This window comes from Sebastes fasciatus, chromosome 7 (genome assembly GCF_043250625.1).
Source record: "Sebastes fasciatus isolate fSebFas1 chromosome 7, fSebFas1.pri, whole genome shotgun sequence".
Taxonomy (NCBI): Eukaryota; Metazoa; Chordata; class Actinopteri; order Perciformes; family Sebastidae; genus Sebastes; species Sebastes fasciatus.
Window position 1 is genome coordinate 4,678,421 of NC_133801.1, and position 20,504 is coordinate 4,698,924.

At 40.0% G+C, this 20,504-nt stretch overlaps 1 long non-coding RNA gene across 3 annotated transcripts in view; it reads right to left on the reverse strand.

Annotated features, from left to right (window-relative positions):
- Positions 1-20,504, reverse strand: part of LOC141771159 (uncharacterized) — a 35,925-nt gene that overhangs the window by 5,949 nt on the left and 9,472 nt on the right. Inside the window, exons 2-4 of one of the 3 annotated variants that reach the window (XR_012594686.1) lie at positions 19,452-19,640; positions 17,076-17,288; positions 5,934-6,122 (exon numbers count right to left, since the gene is read on the reverse strand). This is a non-coding gene — a long non-coding RNA (uncharacterized LOC141771159). Of the gene's footprint in view, positions 1-2,375; positions 2,660-5,933; positions 6,123-17,075; positions 17,289-19,451; positions 19,641-20,504 lie in introns of those variants that run through there. The other 2 variants (XR_012594685.1, XR_012594684.1) reach the window with 2 other exon arrangements.

Sequence of the window (20,504 nt, forward strand, 5' to 3'; positions counted from 1 at the left end):
AAGCCCCCCTCCAGCCAGTTTTACTTCCTGTTTTTTGTTCTTTCTCAAACAGAGAATGGGCGTGTGGTTATTAGTCAGACATAATTCATTACCACGGCAACCAGATTGCATCGTTTTTCAACCCAGTTTAGATGAATTTACTGTTTATCCGACCACAAATGAGACAATAATTAGCGCAACACACGGACTCTCTCTCACTTGCTCTCTTCTTCACCGTCTCCTCCTGGCGAGGCGGCCGTCTGCCTGCTGCTGCACCGAGGAGCCGCACGCCGACCACAACGCACCGGAGGACAGAGAGATAGACATGTTGCAGAGGTCCGGCGTTTGGAATACAGTTTCGGGACGTTTTGGAGTTGCACCGTCCACCAGCGCCGGCCCCTCTCGCCTCAGCTCCAGCACCAACACCACACCAGGCTGCAATGAGATTTGTTTATTTCTCTAACGGGACTTTTCTCTTGTTTTCTTTTGGGCTCGTCGTTCGGACCTGTTAGAGGCCGGGAAACCTCCGGTATCGACTGCTTTCCGTTAATTTATCTCCAGGAGGAGGAGGAGACGGTAAAGAAGAAAGCAAGTGAGAGAGACAGTTAGTGTGTTGTGTTAATTCTGCCGGTGGGATTTCATGTAGACTCATCCACCGCGTTGATTGCACCCATTCTCGGCACACACAAATGCCACAACAGCCAGTGAAAATAAACACTAAACTAAATAAAATGAAAACCCTCAGTTAGCTAATGCAACAAGTTGGGCTAGTTAACTAAACCTAACTAGCTAACTAACTAGAAAGACAAACTAACAGACAGATAAACAGATTTATCAGTTTGCTGCTCGTACTCAAAGAAGCATCCTTGGAGGATGACCTTTGACCTGCAGCTTCTACTATAGTCATACGTCATATTCCTGTTTTATCAACAACCTTCTTTTGTCAACTTTGAGCAACAAATTGGCAAACTGTGTGGCTAATTAACGTCGTCAGGAAATGACTCAAATAAATATGAAATATCATAGAAATGCTAAAATAAACTGGAGGGGGGCTTTAAGCACAGAATAGCAGGACATGAGACTGCTATCAGCACCAAAAATCAGAACTATACAAATCGCACGTCATTATATTCAATGTAATCGTGGCTCTCCTGCGGCTCTTGAATTGTGGGGTATTGGACGTATTACACCGTCCCCTAGAGGTGGAGATATTATCGACAGATTGCTGCGTAGAGAAGCTTTCTGGATCAGTGAAGTCAACACTGAGCCATCAGGACTCAATGAAGAACTAAGCTTGACGTGTTTTTTACAGCCTAAACACAGATGATATTGATGGCTCCTGAAGAAATGTACTATTTCTACTTTGAGACATGACTACTTCCTGTCTGAACATCATTTAATTTGCTCTTTTAGTCCTGGTCGCGAGTGGTCTCTTTGACTTTATGGCTAAGTTATTACTAATCTCTTTAAGAAGCAACTTCATTGAGACATGAGCAAACACTCCACCACATTGTGGCTCCAAACATGAAATGGATTTAGTCTGCGAGACATTTTAATGGCCTCAAAGTTTAGTTACATCATTACATTGCTGGATTAATTAAGTGAAGCTCCTCAATGACAGATGAAGGTACAAATCCTGCCTCTGGCTCCAACCATCTGTGCCGAGGTCCCGTGGAGTTTAAATCACTTCTGTCTCTACAGTGCTGTGAGGCAGAGCTCTGCGTCATTCAACTCCAGCGTTACACCTCTTCCTAACACATACTTATATACAGTATATATAAATATATATATATACCAGTGAAGGCTGGCCCAGAGGAGGTTGCTCCTCCTATTTGTGAGGGGCAAGAGGGAGATCAAATTGTGAAACAAAGAGTAATTGGTTGAAATAAACCATTACCATCAACTTAACCAATCTCATTATCATTCATAAAACATTTTTTGTCTCTTCTTTGGAAAAATGAAACATTATTGAATTTCGAATTAAAATGCTTCTACAGTGACACCTGCAGTGCAGGCAAGACAGTGGTGGTTATGGCAAGGGAGGACGGACTGGTGCCGTCCTCCCTTGAGGCGGGACCTCTTCTATCAGTTCAATGTATCTCATTGTTTTCATGCTTATATTATGTGATTGGCCAAAGCATGTAAAATGACGCTCCAAGGGAGGTCATCCCCAATCAACAACCAGCAGAATACAAGATTGACATCGCGTTGGTCCAATGATGATGTCCAAATGTCATCGTCAGTCTCTACCGCTGTATTGTACGTGATGATCTGGCAGTAAAGTACCATACAGAAGCATACTAGGAAATAAATGATAACGTGCAAATTGTGAACTACTTTTAAACACATAACAAAACAAATCCTTTTTATTTCGGCCTGTTTATTGAGCTGTAGATACCTACTTGTGTTAGCCAACGCAACAGTTATCTTGTTGTAGCAGCCCTGAAGAACCCGGTGCAGCAGTCTGACGCCCATACCGGGATCCGGTGCGCGTCAGACCGCTGCACGCCACCGTATCCCGCCGGTGGAGGGGATGGAGAGAGATCCGCTGCTCGGGCCTCGGCGTCAGCTGTCCGGGATGGACCCACAGCGGAACAACGGTGATGTGCGGTGCGCTGACCCGGGACAGGACCCCGATGTGGGCAACGGACTGATGTACAGGCCGTTTACAGAAAGGCTTCTAGTGACACATTACAAACACAAGGTTTATTCCCATCCTGAGGCTGAAGTGATTGTTTTTAAGAAACCTTTTAAGCCATTGTTTTACTGCTTAGTTTTTCATTTTACATAAGAAAGTAGAGATAAGTAACCTCGGCAACTAGTGTAGTAGTAATAATAATAATTTTATCGCAAATTTAAGAGAAAAGTGCTTTCCAGATTAACAGATTTACAGAATGAAAATAAAACAAATCTGATCTCCCATATAAGCCCCCCCTAGCCTATATGACATTAAATGGAGGTGCAAGTGCAAAATAAGAGAAATAACTAAATAAAATGACATGATATATATAACAAGGCTCTACACCACATCAATGCCATGACATTTCCCAAGGGAACCTTTTCCAAGTCAAAGTACACAGTAGTATGTTAAAGGTCACATATTATGCTCATTTCCAGGTTCATAGATGTATTTTAATGTTGCACTAGAACATGTTTACATGCTGCAATGTTCAAAAAACCCTTTATTCTTCTCATACTGCAGCCTGAGTCTGCCTGCCTCAGAGCCTAATTCAGCCTCTGTCTGAAAACCACTGATTCACAGCCTGTCTCCTCCCACTCTGCTCTGATTGGTCAGCGTTTTCTGTCAATCAAACGTCCTCAACAACAACAGCGTCACCCTCCCCCTCCCTCCCGGAGCAGCTCTGGAGAGAGAGGAGTGGAGGGAGAGGCAGCTAGAATAGAGCTTATAAACCACTTTAAAGTTTATAAACCAGAAACTTCACCCAGCGCACGTTACCGGAGGAATCTGATCAGAAATCGGCGACACATGATGAACATCTGCGGTCCAGATTCCAGGTTTTCCTGACGGTTTCTCTCAGGTAAATAATACTATTTATAGCTCTGTTAGTTAGCTCAGTGTTTACCTTATGCATCAACTCTGTAAACCGTAAACATACACTCTGTTTTACGTCTGTCTTTACAGATCCATCTGTGAGAAATGACCGACAGAATCATCCCAGAGGAGAGCAGACAGCTGAGAGCAGACAGCTGTGGGCAGATGGCTCTGTTTACATGGAGATACAAAGCTAACCCGGTAGCATGTAGCTAACCCGTTAGCATGTAGCTACATGCTAACGGGTTAGCTACATGCTACCGCTATGACACGGTGTGTAAACACAGCGACCATCAGGGTGGAAAATAGAAGATGTGAAACAGTAGTCAGTTCATTATTTCTGCTAAAAGATAAATGTATGGAAGATCAGAGTAATGGTATATTATTTACAGTAGTAGCTGTCTCTGTGTTACCATGACTACAGACCACCGGAGCTTAGCTTACCATAGTTTACCAGAGCTGAAGACTTTCTCCTGTACCATGTTAACATAACTAACTAACAGGTGAGATGATTACAAATGCTGTGAATAATTAATATTGTCATCTGTCAACTCAAATAAAGTTTGACTGTGAAACAGAAATGTGTTGTGTTGCTTACAGTCACTATTTACTACCTGTAATCTGCTACATGCATGACATCAAATATATATAATATATAAATATCATCTGTTTAAACAGTGTAATTACATAAAGCCTTTGTGAAAGAACATGTTATATTTAGATGATGGGAGTACATGAAGCCTGTTCTGCTGGTTCTTGCAGACTTTGCTCAAGTTAGGTTGAGGAGGAGAGACAGTGACGCGCTGTGGGGCGGGGTCAGCTACTGAAGGTTCTCTCTGGTTCGACCAGGAAACCCTTACATGGCTTGCATTTCTCTAATGACGTCAGAAGAGAAGGAAAAAAAGCGATTTTTTTTTCTGCACCCATTTCCGGACAAACGGAGGAGGAGAAAAAGAGAGAGGATGGTCTTTTATGATACTATGGTGGCCTGTAGACACACTGGGGACAGATATTGATGTTTAAAAGACATGGAAAAGTGCATTTTGCATAATAGGTGACCTTTAAAGTAATAGAGCTATCCAATTATTCCTACAAATATCACCACACATTTCCTCAAGATGGATTTCTTGTATTTTATGGCCTCCCAGGCTCTCTGTCCACATTGATTTTCCACCCATTACTAGTTCTGGCAGAGTGTGATATTACCACTGCAGTTTCTTAGCATTGAGACGTTGCCAGTATATATTACCGCAGCTGCTTACTGAGCCAAAGCGTTTGACCACGAACAAACTTTTATTTACAGCAGTGTTGCTGGGAAGTCTACTGCGCTGTGTAAAGTTCAACATCTCCACTGGTCCAAGGAATATAATGTTGCTTTGGAATGATTAACAAGTGAAGTCTGTGCTTGATCACCACTGACAGCTCACTACTGCAGCTCAACAACTAGAAACAGTGAATCCAGCATGGTATATTTGTACGTAGAGAAGCACACGGTGTTCACCAGGAAAACAAATTACACGTAGCCTTGCAATTATGTACGTTTACGCAAAACACGGATACGATGAATGTCAATGTTTTTGCATTCAGTCAGAGCAGGTGACATAGTACAACGACCATAACCGTTACAGACCTCTACATTTAAATGCTCCAGCTCATCTATAATTCATATCATATCATTTATACAATCCATATCAAACCCCCTGCCTCTCCTGCCCGGGGCTCTAACTCTGCTCACTTCCATCTCATGAGTAGTTTGTATTATCATAAAATCTATACCTGTGTTGTTGTGAATTCTGTCATCAGCATGTTTCCTGTCTGTTCTGCTGCTATTATCAGCCGTTGGTCAGGGGAGGGGGAGAACAGGTTACAGAAACTTCAGCAGAGACTTTTTGGATCCATCGTTCGGATGCCTTAAAGTATCCTGGACTCAATGAGGATAGAGACTTTACATGCTTTCTGTGAATAAGAAATGTTTTATATATGATTTTCTTCTTTCTGAATAGGCTCACATGTTTGTTTTGCAGCCTCCTTTGAAAAGTAGGAGAAGTTTCATTAATGATGGACATAAATTATTTGTTTCAGTGTTATTTCTCTGTGATATTTTGTAATACTACGGTGATCATGTGCCTCCCATTGGTTGTTGATACCATACAGGTGAGGCCACATCCGCTTTGTCTGTTTGTTTTTAAGCCCTGACGAAGACCTACAGTGGTTGAAACATGTTGGTTTCTTTAATGATTTAGCCACTACAATAAAGGCTTTTTAATATATTTCCTTCCTCGTTGCCACTTGTTTTAGTATTTTTGGAGTGCCTGGATTACCTTCCTGTCTATCCTATTATCAGGGTGTGTTTGAGGAGCTATACAGTGTGTGTCTGTGAGACTACAAGAGGTTCCCTCACCTGCTGGTGGTGCTGCTCTCAGTGCAGTCAGAGCACCATCTGCTGGTCACATCACCTCTCCTACAGCCCTGTGTTGGAGCTGTGAGCAGTGGAGAGGCCGGGAGGGTGAGGTCAGCTGATGTTGAGTTGAAAGATGAACAACAGTTTGTCTCAGGCAGCGGTTCACCTCCAAGGAGTCACAAGACAAATCTGAGAACAAGAAAGAAGGAAAAAACACATTTCCTTATTCTTTCTGACTTGAAATACTGAATAGTTTCATAGTATATATATATATATATATATATATATATATATATATATATATATATATATATATATGAATTATGAATAAATAATATATTGTTAATATGATAATAATAATATTATTATTAATATAATATTAATAAAGTACCTACCTACCTTTATCTGTTAACTGCCGGACAGACAGCAAACTGAGCTCCATCACACTCAAGTGGAGAACAGAGTGAACTGCACTCTGCTATGTATACTTTATCTTACTAGAATATACATTTATCCAGGTATTCCTCTTAAAAGGTGCTACAGGAGATGCAAATACATTATTTATCTTTAATTAACAGTAATTGAATTTTCTGCAGTCACTTAATTGACCCTCTCACTGAGCTTTTATCCACGTTTCACTAAACAATTAATTTTATTAAAATGTTCAGTTTGGAAAAATGCATTTGATTTATGATAAAATACTGAAACATCATTTGGAGCATTATCTCTACATTAAACATATTCTTTTTGGAATACTGTGAACTTTTGCACATCCCCGAGTCAGGGTAAACCCAGAACACGCGGCAGAGGTTAAATGTCTCGTCTGGCCTGGGAACACCTCGGGGTCCACCAGGAAGAGCTGGAAAACGTTGCGGGGGAGAGGGAAGTCTGGAATACCCTGCTGGCCTGCTGCCCGGCGACCCGGCCCCAGATAAGAGGAATAAAACTGATGGATGGATGTTAGTGATCAGAGGATTTAAGCCTGTTCTCCTCTTGCTCCTACAGTTAAAGTGTGTTGGCCTACGTTGTGTTTTTGGATCCTGACCAATTGGATATTAAAGGGCCCATATTATGCTCATTTTCAGGTTCATACTTGTATTCTGTGTTTCTAATAGAACATGGTTACATGCTGTAATGTTCAAAAAACACATTATTTTCCTCGTACTGTCTGCCTGAATATACCTGTATTCAACCTCTCTGTCTGAAACGCTCCATTTTAGTGCATTTCAATGGAATTGCAAAGGAATTGCGTCGCTAGGCAACAGTTTGGGTCCATGTTTACTTCATGTCAGCTGATGTCATTCACATACACTGCAACAGGAAATAAACTGGGACCCATTTAGAATGTTTACATTTAAAATCATGTAATGATCTAAATATTGTATATTTGTGACATCACAAATGGACAGAAATCCCAACGGCTTGTTTCAAACGCACAATTTCTGAATACAGGCTGTGTGCATTTCTCCGTGTATTGAGCGTTTTGATAGTTTAACGGTATTTATAAAGCACTTAAACCTGCTTTATAATATAAAAGACATGAAAATCTGACTTTTTACAATATGGGACCTTTAAATGTTGACTGTTGTTGTGGCAAATAGAAAACTTGTTGGGTCTAGTTGCGTCTAGTTAGGGTGAGATGAATATCTTTAAATACTCAAACACAACATCTGTCTTTGTTGACAACTGCTGACATTGCAGAATATCTATATCTGTCCTCCTCTCGGTCTGCTCCCCCGCCTTTACATGCTCGCAGTCTTCACCTGGCAACGGTTGTCATGCAGTTGATATCATCAAATGTGGTACTTTGACACAGACACATGGGGGCGGTGTCTAACTCTCACAGACACATGGGGGCGGTGTCTAACTCTCACAGACACATGGGGGCGGTGTCTAACTCTCACAGACACATGGGGGCGGTGTCTAACTCTCACAGACACATGGGGGCGGTGTCTAACTCTCACAGACACACAGAGACTCGGAGAGAGAGGCTGAATAGGCCTACTTCTCCAGGCATTTATCCTCCTTACACAATATCATTACCGTTTGACAGCAGTCACTCTTAGTTATATATTTCATTATGTTTTGGACAACACGTCCCATAACATGACTGTTGAGATAAAATAATAGTTCAGGAGCTATAATCCAGTTGACTGATATCCTCTACTCTTTCCTCTACTGAATCTGCACCTGGCCTGAATATTAGGATTGTTAATGTGTGCACACACTTTCCTGTAACCTTTATTTAGTGCAATTAGAAAACTGTATTTCTTAAAGCCTACACATCTGTCCTAATGTATACAAATAAATATAAAAAACAGCATGGAGTAATACTGAGTAATGAAATATAGTAACAGATGAAAATGATATTTGTCTATGGAAGCAAATAAGAGACATAAGTATTTGAATTTTAACTGAATTCATAGCGTTGAAATATTTAACTTTGAACAGTAAAAACTGGGAACCAAGTTTTATCATTTATTTGAAGCCTTTATTATAGAGACAATTGATTATTGATTGATATAGACCAAGGTATAATAACAATTATATAACACTGACAACACTGCAAGATATAACAATTATAAATGCATAAAAGGCAACTCAAACTCCTTCACATATGATTGAAAACAAATCACATAATCATTTGATTTAAAATAAAACATCAGTACAATAACAAGATACAAAATAAATGGAATAAAAACAGCTCAGGTGAAAGCAATGATAACAGATTAATTACTGAAATGTTAAAAAGAAAACAGTGTTAAAAATGATATCACAAAACAGACCAGTCCCCTCCTATGGGTCAGGGTGCAGCTCAAAGCAGTGATCCCTATAATCACATGTATCCACAACAAAACCAAGAAAAACAAGCAAACATAACTATATATACAATATATATAATATTTTATATATTTTATAAAAAACTAAGGGGACATCTGCACCCTGTCATGATCATGATCAATGGTTGACTTCTAATCTTCAAAACCTCTTTAAAGATATTTCCTATTATTATTATTATTACAATTATTATTATTATTATTATTATCATGGGGTATTCATATCTTTAGGTATTAATCTTATTTCCCATCTTTTATGGGATATGTTGTACTTTTTAACTACATTGTTATTGTTATTTCACTTAGCAATAATAATTAATAATAATAATATCACATACAGAGTTTATGTAGTTTCTTGTTAGTTGTTTCTGTAATCTCTCTTTGTCTCTGTCTTTTTCTTTTGTCTTTTGTGTTCCAGTTCAAATGTTTTATTTGGCTGAATGTCTAACATTCATTATTTTTAAATCAAGTGTATAACACACTGTATTAAAGCCAATGAGAAATGAGTGAAGTGAAATGAACATCTGAATATTAACTCTCTGTCTCAGCTCAAAGCTGCTCTCCTCTCCTGGTCGTCTGGTTCACAGCGACTACAACAACACAGAGCATCACCAGCAGAACACTGAGCACTGAGCATCTCACTATGTAGAAGGTGGAGGGAAACCCAGAGGGCTCTCTGTACTTTAGAAGAGTTTTGGTTGTTGACACACACTGATCATCTAGGTCAATACCTGCACACCAATACTCTCCTGTGTCTTCAGGTGAGACATTAGAGATAACCAGAGATGTCTTATTACGATCCCAGCTCACTCTGCTCATCATTCTCAGATCAGTTTCTGTATTAAAGATTCTTCCGTCCGTTTGGTCCGACTTGATGAACCAAATGTGATCCTCACTCTCTCCCCAATCTCTGCATCTGAGAATGATTTCTTCTCCCTCTGAGAAGAGCTCTACAGCAGGTGGGCCAAATTTGGGGCACACCAACAGCCAATACGTTTGCATTCTTTCAGAGGTTTCACAGCTGTACCAACCTGAGTGATTTAACATTAACGATGAAAACACCAGCGAGTAGTTTTGGTCCACCTCTTGTTCCTCTAAAGACACATTGTAGTCGTATTGTCCTTTGTCAGCATTGAAGAACGGTATACTCTTCTCCCAATGTGGGGGCTGGTCATCAATGAAATCAGTGACATTGCACGGCAGCACAGCCGTCTCCTCCACTGAGCCGTAGATTATAGAAATGGGTACAAGCTGTACAGGGTGACTGCCGACACACTGCTGTTGGTTCATCACCAGACAGGTGTACGTTGTGTAGATTGTTGTTCTGTAGTCAGATACACGAAGATCTGATGTGTTTGTCACCATTTGGTATCTTCCTCTAACATTGTCCATCACTGATCTCGTATTGTCCCCAAAAACTCTTGTCCATATTTCTTGCTCATATCTAGACTCACGCTTGAGCCACTGGATATCCAGATTGTCAGCCGCTCCCAGACATTGCAGGACCACTGATTCTTCGGTACTCAGTTCAATAAATGTTTCCTCATCTATTGAACTACAAATAATAATACTGATGTTTTTCTCAGATGTCACTTTGCCCTCGGTCCAACACTCCTCTTGGTACGTGCCGGAGTCTGAGTGGGTCAGTTTGTTGATCGTGTAATAATAAATATTCTCCCAGCTGCCAGCTGAAAGTCGTCCTTTCAAGTCTTTAGGTATGGAGTTCTGGGACCAGAGGTCAGAGGTGTTCCACAGGACAATCTTCTCCTCACCAACAAATCTGGAGATCAGGCAGGAGGAGTTGGCCTCCTTGAGGACCTCCAAGGTGTAAGAGTCCCTTTCCTTTTGGATGATGATGAGTTCCTCTGCATGAATGTTGTTGATGAGCGCAAACAGCAGGAAGGAGAGCTCTGCGACTGCAGCCATTCTGCTCGGAGGTCTGCTTGCGAGTGTTGCGCAAACACCGACACAACTCCCTTCTTAAACTCTGTGTCAACCCTCATCAGCAGCATCTCATTTGTGATTGGATGAACATGAATTCTTTATAATTTTATCTCATCATCATTGGAAACTCTGAAGCAACAGGCTCTCTATCAACTAATCTATGTCCTTTGGACGGGACTAAAACCACTGAGGCTGTCGTGTCTTCAAACACTGATTATTGAGAGATATGGGGAAACCAGCAGCAAGAGGTGTGTGTGTGATGGGAGAGAGAAGAGCATAAATAAATATAATAAATATTTAAAAACTCTAAAAGTGGGGTAGTAAAGACTACGACTTTAGAGTGAATCTCTTTAGGTTTTCGTATTAAATGCCAAGTCTCAAGTTAATTTAAATGAAAAATTTCCACCTCTCTCGTTTCCTGTAACAACCAACATGACAACATGACCTCCGCTCCGCTTCGCTGTTGGGGTTCATTTCACAATAACGACCCGCTCGCTGTACATTATTCATTACATATCTGTTTGTTTGTATAATCTGTAGGTTTGTGAATGTATTTTTGTTTTGGTTAATTGACCTCTGAGCAATTCCAATGCAAGTGACAGAGGACCAAATCCACTGTCTTTGTTCTGTGCAAAAATACATCCAAAGTTCAACTGTTAAGTTGATATGATGCATCAACAGTCTGAGATATCAAGTTGCTATTTATTAAGTTAGATATATATTTTAGTATTAGTAAGTTCCCTCTTTGCACTTCCACAGATAGTGTTTCCTGTCTTAGCCGTGGCAGAGAGATACTAACACAAAGTGTGAAATTGGTACTAAAAAGACTGGAATAAATAAATAAATTGACTTGGAATAAACACTTTATTTGTCTAACTCAAACTGCTAAATCTTCGTATTAGCTTCAGATTAAAGTTAATTTCTGTTGCGAAATATGTCTAACCTTTTGAAGTGTTATCTTTAGTTAGTTCACCACACAGGGGGGGGGGGGGGGATCTAACGGATAGAGTTGAGGTTGAATAAGTCCGTAAACAAGCTGCATTCTGTTACACCGTGGCCACTAAGAATTATCCTCTAGTCTCATTTACTGGCAGGTTTGTAGTATTTTCTTGTAACGTGTGAACAGACACGTCTGACACATGTTTGTTTGTACTTATTTAATCAATAAAACAATAGTGGAGCTTTAAGCTTTTGTCATACACAGTGAGTGTGTGTTAACCTTTTATACAGTCTATGGTGTTAACCAGTAGACAACACTAAGAGTCTCCAGCCATGCTAGCAGCTCTGTGAGGCTGTACTTAGGCACTGTGATGCTCTGAGCTAAATACTAACACCAGCATGTTAACATTAGCACTAACACAGAGTACAGCTGAGGCTGATGGGAATGTCTTTAGAGCTGTGGCAGAGAGATACTAACACAAAGAGACAATTTGGTACTAAAAAGACTGGAATAAATAAATAAATTAAGTTGGAATACCCACTTGATTTGTCTAACTCAAACTACTAAAGCCTCATTTTAGCTTCAGATTAACTTTAGAGTTAATTTTTGTATGAAACAAGGTCGATGATTTGTGTCCCCCATCACTTTCATTGAAATGACTTTAAGAGGGGATATCTTGGCAGGCAGTATGGAGGTGAGGAACAATTACAACGACCACCAGTGACACTTTAAATGTACAAACACTAAACACTGCTCCAGTCACCCTGCCACCTGGACACACACAAACACACATTCAGGAGTTTTTACCAAAACTGCAGCCACTGTTCATTTGTTCACAACTCCTAAACAAACAAGTTGAACGTGCTCTGAAATTCTTGGTAGATGGAGATTAATGTTTTATGTTCACTAAGTTCAAACAGCTGTGAAATGTAATAAGAGGACGTGAGACTGATATTAATAATATCATAGTCATTCTGTACAGGATTTTGCTTATGAAGTGTGTTCACTTTGAAAAAGCCACAAAGGTGTCAGTATGCTTAGGCTGCTACATTTGGTTTCCTGTTAGTGCACTGATAGCGTGCTGACGTCTGGGGCAATCTTTGATACTGTGGTCTCTCTAATAGCATGAGAAGCACAGGCGGTCACGAACACAGTGTGTTTTTGTGCTGTGATCTCCGCTGTCACAGACATGACACATGTTTCGGGGCCTGGGGTACTGCAGTGGAGAGTTTAAGAGAGGACTGGGTCTGTTGCTCTGAGCCTGTTGATCATGGAGGAGCTTGGAGAGCATGTCTATCAAGTGAGACAGTGATGTGGCATCAGGTCTTCTAGATAGAGCAGGGCTGTCCAAAGTGGGGCCCTGAGAATATCTAGTGAATGTACAGGGGACGTTTGTGCAGAAATAAATGCTGCAGGTCCTCCAGACCAACAGAGGTTTTCCGTGTCTTGTGAAGTGACGGGGCTCCGCAGCGAGTTACGTTATTGTCTCCGACCGGGTGCCGGAGGGAGACACCGGCTGCGGGCGGAGACGATAACGTTTCTTTTCCTGTTTCAGCCCCGGAGCCCCGGAGGCTGAGGCAGGAAAAGCCAACACTAGGATCAGCAGTGATTCATGGAGAGACCTTCGTCTGGTCAGCTAACATTACTGCCAAGCAGCTGAAATATAGAGTGATATTGTGGTTTTAGCTGACGTGTGTCGCCTCACTGTTTTGAGCGATGCTCATTCATGTCTATTTAGAGCGAGCAAGCACGAGCCCGACGCTGACTTTCGTTGACTTAACGGCCACAGGTGTCGCTGTTAACAATCATTTCTGAAAGTTACAAACAGTCCCTTTAAGTGCTATATAAATACTGTTAAACTATCAAAACACTCAATATACGGAGAAATACACACAGCCCGTATTCAGAAATGTTGTGTTTGAAACAAGCCGTTAGGATTTCTGCCGATTTGTGATGTCACAAATCTACAATATTTAGACCGTTGACACAATTTTAAACGTAAACATTCTAAATGTGTCCCAGTTTATTTCCTGGTTGCAGTGTGTGTGAGTGGCATCAGCTGACAGGAAGTAAACATGGCCCAAGCTGTTGCCTAGCAACGCAATTCTGTTGCAATTCTGTCGCAATTCCATCGAAATGCACTAAAACGGAGCGTTTCAGACAGAGGGTAAATACAGGTATATTCAGGCAGACAGTACGAGGAACATAAATGTTTTTTTGAACATTACAGCATGTAAACATGTTCTAGTAAAAACACAAAATACAAGTATGAACCTGAAAACGAGCATGATATGGGACCTTTAAAGTTCACACAAACACACACACACCTGGCAGATACAAGCCCGGTCCGACTCGTTCCCTCAGTGATGAGCTTTCATAGCTCCATCGTTACCATGGATACTGTAGTATCAAATTCTAAATATAAAATAACTGAATAAAAATATGAAAATAACACAAATATGTACGATATGCTGGGGAGAGGGACATCTTTTTAGTTTTTTATAAAATATATAAAATATTATATATATTGTATATATAGTTATGTTTGTTTGTTTTTCTTTGTTTTGTTGTGGATACATGTGATTATAGGGATCACTGCTTTGAGCTGCACCCTGACCCATAGGAGGGGACTGGTCTGTTTTGTGATATAATCTTTAACACCTTTTTTCTTTTCTTTTTCTTTTCTTTTCTGACTTTGCCTTCGGTCCAACACTCCTCTTGGTACGTGCCGGAGTCTGAGTGGGTCAGGTTGTGGATCTTGTAATTAGAAATGCTGCCAGCTGAAAGTCGTCCTTTCAAGTCTTCAGGTATGGAGTTCTGGGACCAGAGGTCAGAGGTGTTCCACAGGACAATCTCTCCTCACCAACAAATCTGGAGATCAGGCAGGAGGAGTTGGCCTCCTTGGGGAGCTTGAAGGTGTAAGAGTCCCTTTCCTTTTGGATGATGATGAGTTCCTCTGCATGAATGTTGTTGATGAGCGCAAACAGCAGGAAGGAGAGCTCTGCAACTGCAGCCATTCTGCTCGGACGTCTGCTTGTGAGTGTTGCGCAAACACCGACACAACTCACCTCATAAGCTCCGTGTCAACCCTCATCAGCAGCATCTCATTTGTGGTTGGATGAACATGACTTCTTTATCACTTTATCTCATCATCATTGGAAACTCTGAAGCAACAGGCTCTCTATCAACTAATCTATGTCCTTTGGACGTAACTAAAACCACTGAGGCTGTCGTGTCTTCAAACACTGATTATTGAGAGATATGGGGAAACCAGCAGCAAGAGGTGTGTGTGTGATGGGAGAGAGAAGAGCATAAATAAATATAATAAATATTTAAAAACTCTAAAAGTGGGGTAGTAAAGACTACGACTTTAGAGTGAATCTCTTTAGGTTTTCGTATTAAATGCCAAGTCTCAAGTTAATTTAAATGAAAAATGTCCACCTGTCTCATTTCCTGTAACAACCAACATGACATGACCTCCGCTCCGCTTCCCTGTTGGGGTTCATTTCACAATAACGACCCGCTCGCTGTACATTATTCCCTACATATCCGTTTGCTTGTATAATCTGTATATAGTTTTGTGAATGTATTTTTGTTTTGGTTAATTGACCTCTGAGCAATTCCAATGTAAGTGACAGAGGACCAAATCCACTGTCTTTGTTCTGTGCAAAAATACATCCAAAGTTCAACTGTTAAGTTGATATGATGCATCAACAGTCTGAGATATCAAGTTGGTATTTATTAAGTTAGATATTTTTTTCCGTCTTTGCACTTCCACAGATAGTGTTTCCTGTCTTAGCCGTGGCAGAGAGATACTAACACAAAGTGTGAAATTGGTACTAAAAAGACTGGAATAAATAAATAAATTGACTTGGAATAAACACTTTATTTGTCTAACTCAAACTGCTAAAGGGACGTATCAGATATTAAACTGATAACAGATACTACACTGCAGACTCCGTGAAGAGGACTCGCTCTCTATGTAGATATGAAGGACTCATTAATGAAAACACAACGATTCTTAGTGTCAGGTGATTATACACTAATGAAAACATAGTTGATGAATATTATATTCCATTTCTGCTAATAGATCCCCTGAAATGTTACACACTGTTCCTTTAAGTACATTAAGATGTACATGCAGGACTTTTACTTGTAATGGGGTATTTCTATAGCATCACTACTTTTACTCATGTAAATGATCTGAATACTTCCTCCTCCACCACTGGGTTTGGTTTGCAGATACTCAATATTAAAAGACTCTGATCCGGGTCAGGAGCACAAACAACAACAACAAAACAAAACACTCAGGTCATCCTACTTGTATCTGTGACCTCTGGACCAGCGGCCCCCTGACTCCTAAGGGCCCCTGGGCCTGAACCCTGTAGGCCTTGTTGGTGACACTTGAGTTTCTATAGATGGCGCTCTTTCCTTTATCCAATCACTCATAGGTCTAGCATGCTGCTCATGCTAATGTCCATAGAGTTACACTAAAACTAGACTTTCCATACACTTTGAAACATATTCAAACAGTTATATGAGCAGGTTGATGGACGGCTCAGCTGTCAGGTGGGCAGAGAAGCACCAGCAACTGACTGTTGGTGGGCGTGCAGGCAGGGGCCCGGCCATATAAGGTCACCGGTCCCCGGGGAAACTCCTCCAGGCCTCCGTGCTTCCTACTAACAACCCTCCAATACCTGCTGCTCACCACGTATTCACCCATACGGGTCAGGACTCAGGGTCAGGAGGTCAAATGACCGTGGGTTATGGGAAGTTTGAAAAAGTCTCTCCCCAAATCAGAACAGCTTGAATGTGACACCGGCAGCAGCAAAACGCATTTTACACACCTAAACATATAAGTTAAGTGTACGCTATATTTAGAATATTTTCACCATTTTACCTTGCCCTCAGACAGCCCTTTCCAACAGGTAACTGAAGCCTTAGTCTCCATCCATGTTCTCGCCAAAGCCACCAGACTCCATTGAAAAAAACTGTGATTTTACCTTGCAGAACAAAGGAGTCGCTGGTCTACCGCTGCCTCCATCGGTTAGTTTATTTGTGTTATTGTGAGACTTTGGTGAATCCAAACTACCTAAATTCACACACTTTACGTATGTAGCATTCAATGTTGTTCTGATTTAAATCAGAAATGATGAATCTAAATCATTGGGTTCCAACTTGACAGTTTTTGACACTACAAACAAACATGTTTTTGGTCTCAAGCCTCACTAACCAGCCACACACAGGGCTTTGTTGTACAGATACTCAATGAAATAGGTTGTCTGTCCTGTCCATGTACCCACAGGAGACAAGTGCTGCAGTCTTGCCACTGAAATGTCAGCAAAAACAGATGGGCCACCAGCTGATGACGGCAATAACACTCAGATATTCAAATAAACATTCATTCAAACGGTCACTCACATTTGTCATAAAACCCAGTGGAGGACTGCTGGTGGCAGAAACAAACTGCTCTTTAGACAAACTGAGTCAATAAGTACTAATTACATGCAGCTGAGGCAGTGTGGCAAAGGAAGGGAGAGGAGGATTATGGGAAAGTGAGTTTTTAGGTGAGTAAATCCTTTCTACACATTCTCCCCTCGGCTCACCCAGAAACGTGAGATAAAAGTCAAGTACCTGGATGAGAAATCAGTGTATTTAGACACAGGTATGAATCCTTTGTAAAACGACTCGACAGGAAATCTGAGAAGAAGAAGAAGAAGAAGAAGAAGAACTACTCAGTACTACCACAATACCTAAACATGTTTTTATTTCCTACAAAACCCAGACTTCTAACAGCACTTTACCTGAAATATTACAAAATACAGTCTAACATAATGATATAAATCAGGAATTAACTGATCAAAAGATGATGACCTTTCGATCATTTGACATTGCATTAGTACTCGGTGCTATGGACACATTTCAATACCAAAACAAATGTTTTAAGGTTTGATAATGTGTCTGCATTAAGTGCAAGTTTATTAATTTAAAGCTGAAGTAGTAGAAGATTAATTGTGCAACTTCAGGTAATTTTCTATTTTTCATGACACGGGATTTAAGAATGATTTTAATTAATTATTATTAATTAATGTAAGATCAAAATAATCCAATTTATTTTTCTATGTGCATGTCACATGCCCCCAGAAAAATAAAGACACATTTTTTAAAAACAAATCAAAAATAAAATCAAAAGATAAATAAATAAAAATAATAAATAAAAAGTACAAAAAAGAGCAGAATAATCACATAAACCACAGTATGGTCAAAATAATAATAATAATAATAATAATAATAATAATACATATATATTTTGAACAATCAGCAAAAAAAGATCATAATATAAACATAAATACACATTTTTTGTACCTCTGGGTGTATAAAATACTATATATATATATAAATATATATATATGTTTTCTGTGGATGTACTATTTCACGAGTTGATTACAATAAAAGTATAATTTGTTTTAAATGAATAGAGGTTATGAAATACAGTATATACAAATATAATGATATTAGACCTATCTACAAAGTTCTATAAAGAGATATATAAAGTGGTTCTGTGTGAACATGAACACTAAAGAGAAGAAACATTTGCTATTTGAAAGACACTTTACAAATAAAACTCCTTGCTGGGTCTCCACTGGGACTTGGATTCCTCACATAGTGTCATTAAACTAAACAAACTTTTATTTACAGCAGTGTTGCTGGGAAGTCTACTGCGCTGTGTAAAGTTCAACATCTCCACTGGTCCAAGGAATATAATGTTGCTTTGGAATGATTAACAAGTGAAGTCTGTGCTTGATCACCACTGACAGCTCACTACTGCAGCTCAACAACTAGAAACAGTGAATCCAGCATGGTATATTTGTACGTAGAGAAGCACACGGTGTTCACCAGGAAAACAAATTACACGTTGGCTTGCAATTATGTACGTTTACGCAAAACACGGATACGATGAATGTCAATGTTTTTGCATTCGGTCAGAGCAGGTGACATAGTACAACGACCATAACCGTTACAGACCTCTACATTTAAATGCTCCAGCTCATCTATAATTCATATCATATCATTTATACAATCCATATCAAACCCCCTGCCTCTCCTGCCCGGGGCTCTAACTCTGCTCACTTCCATCTCATGAGTAGTTTGTATTATCATAAAATCTATACCTATGTTGTTGTGAATTCTGTCATCAGCATGTTTCCTGTCTGTTCTGCTGCTATTATCAGCCGTTGGTCAGGGGGGGGGGGAGAGACAGGTTACAGAAACTTCAGCAGAGACTTTTTGGATCCATCGTTCGGATGCCTTAAAGTATCCTGGACTCAATGAGGATAGAGACTTTACATGCTTTCTGTGAATAAGAAATGTTTTATATATGATTTTCTTCTTTCTGAATAGGCTCACATGTTTGTTTTGCAGCCTCCTTTGAAAAGTAGGAGTAGTTTCATTAATGATGGACATAAATTATTTGTTTGTGTTATTTGTTTGTGATATTTTGTAATACTACGGTGATCATGTGCCTCCCATTGGTTGTTGATACCATACAGGTGAGGCCACATCCGCTTTGTCTGTTTGTTTTTAAGCCCTGACGAAGACCTACAGTGGTTGAAACATGTTGGTTTCTTTAATGATTTAGCCACTACAATAAAGGCTTTTTAATATATTTCCTTCCTCGTTGCCACTTGTTTTAGTATTTTTGGAGTGCCTGGATTACCTTCCTGTTTATCCTATTATCAGGGTGTGTTTGAGGAGCTATACAGTGTGTGTCTGTGAGACTACAAGAGGTTCCCTCACCTGCTGGTGGTGCTGCTCTCAGTGCAGTCAGAGCACCATCTGCTGGTCACATCACCTCTCCTACAGCCCTGTGTTGGAGCTGTGAGCAGTGGAGAGGCCGGGAGGGTGAGGTCAGCTGATGTTGAGTTGAAAGATGAACAACAGTTTGTCTCAGGCAGCGGTTCACCTCCAAGGAGTCACAAGACAAATCTGAGAACAAGAAAGAAGGAAAAAACACATTTCCTTATTCTTTCTGACTTGAAATACTGAATAGTTTCATAGTATATATATATATATATATATATATATATATATATATATATATATGAATTATGAATAAATAATATATTGTTAATATGATAATAATATTATTATTAATATAATATTAATAAAGTACCTACCTACCTACCTTTATCTGTTAACTGCCGGACAGACAGCAAACTGAGCTCCATCACACTCAAGTGGAGAACAGAGTGAACTGCACTCTGCTATGTATACTTTATCTTACTAGAATATACATTTATCCAGGTATTCCTCTTAAAAGGTGCTACAGGAGATGCAAATACATTATTTATCTTTAATTAACAGTAATTGAATTTTCTGCAGTCACTTAATTGACCCTCTCACTGAGCTTTTATCCACGTTTCACTAAACAATTAATTTTATTAAAATGTTCAGTTTGGAAAAATGCATTTGATTTATGATAAAATACTGAAACATCATTTGGAGCATTATCTCTACATTAAACATATTCTTTTTGGAATACTGTGAACTTTTGCACATCCCCGAGTCAGGGTAAACCCAGAACACGCTGCAGAGGTTAAATGTCTCGTCTGGCCTGGGAACACCTCGGGGTCCACCAGGAAGAGCTGGAAAACGTTGCTGGGGAGAGGGACGTCTGGAATACCCTGCTGGCCTGCTGCCCGGCGACCCGGCCCCAGATAAGAGGAATAAAACTGATGGATGGATGTTAGTGATCAGAGGATTTAAGCCTGTTCTCCTCTTGCTCCTACAGTTAAAGTGTGTTGGCCTACGTTGTGTTTTTGGATCCTGACCAATTGGATATTAAAGGTC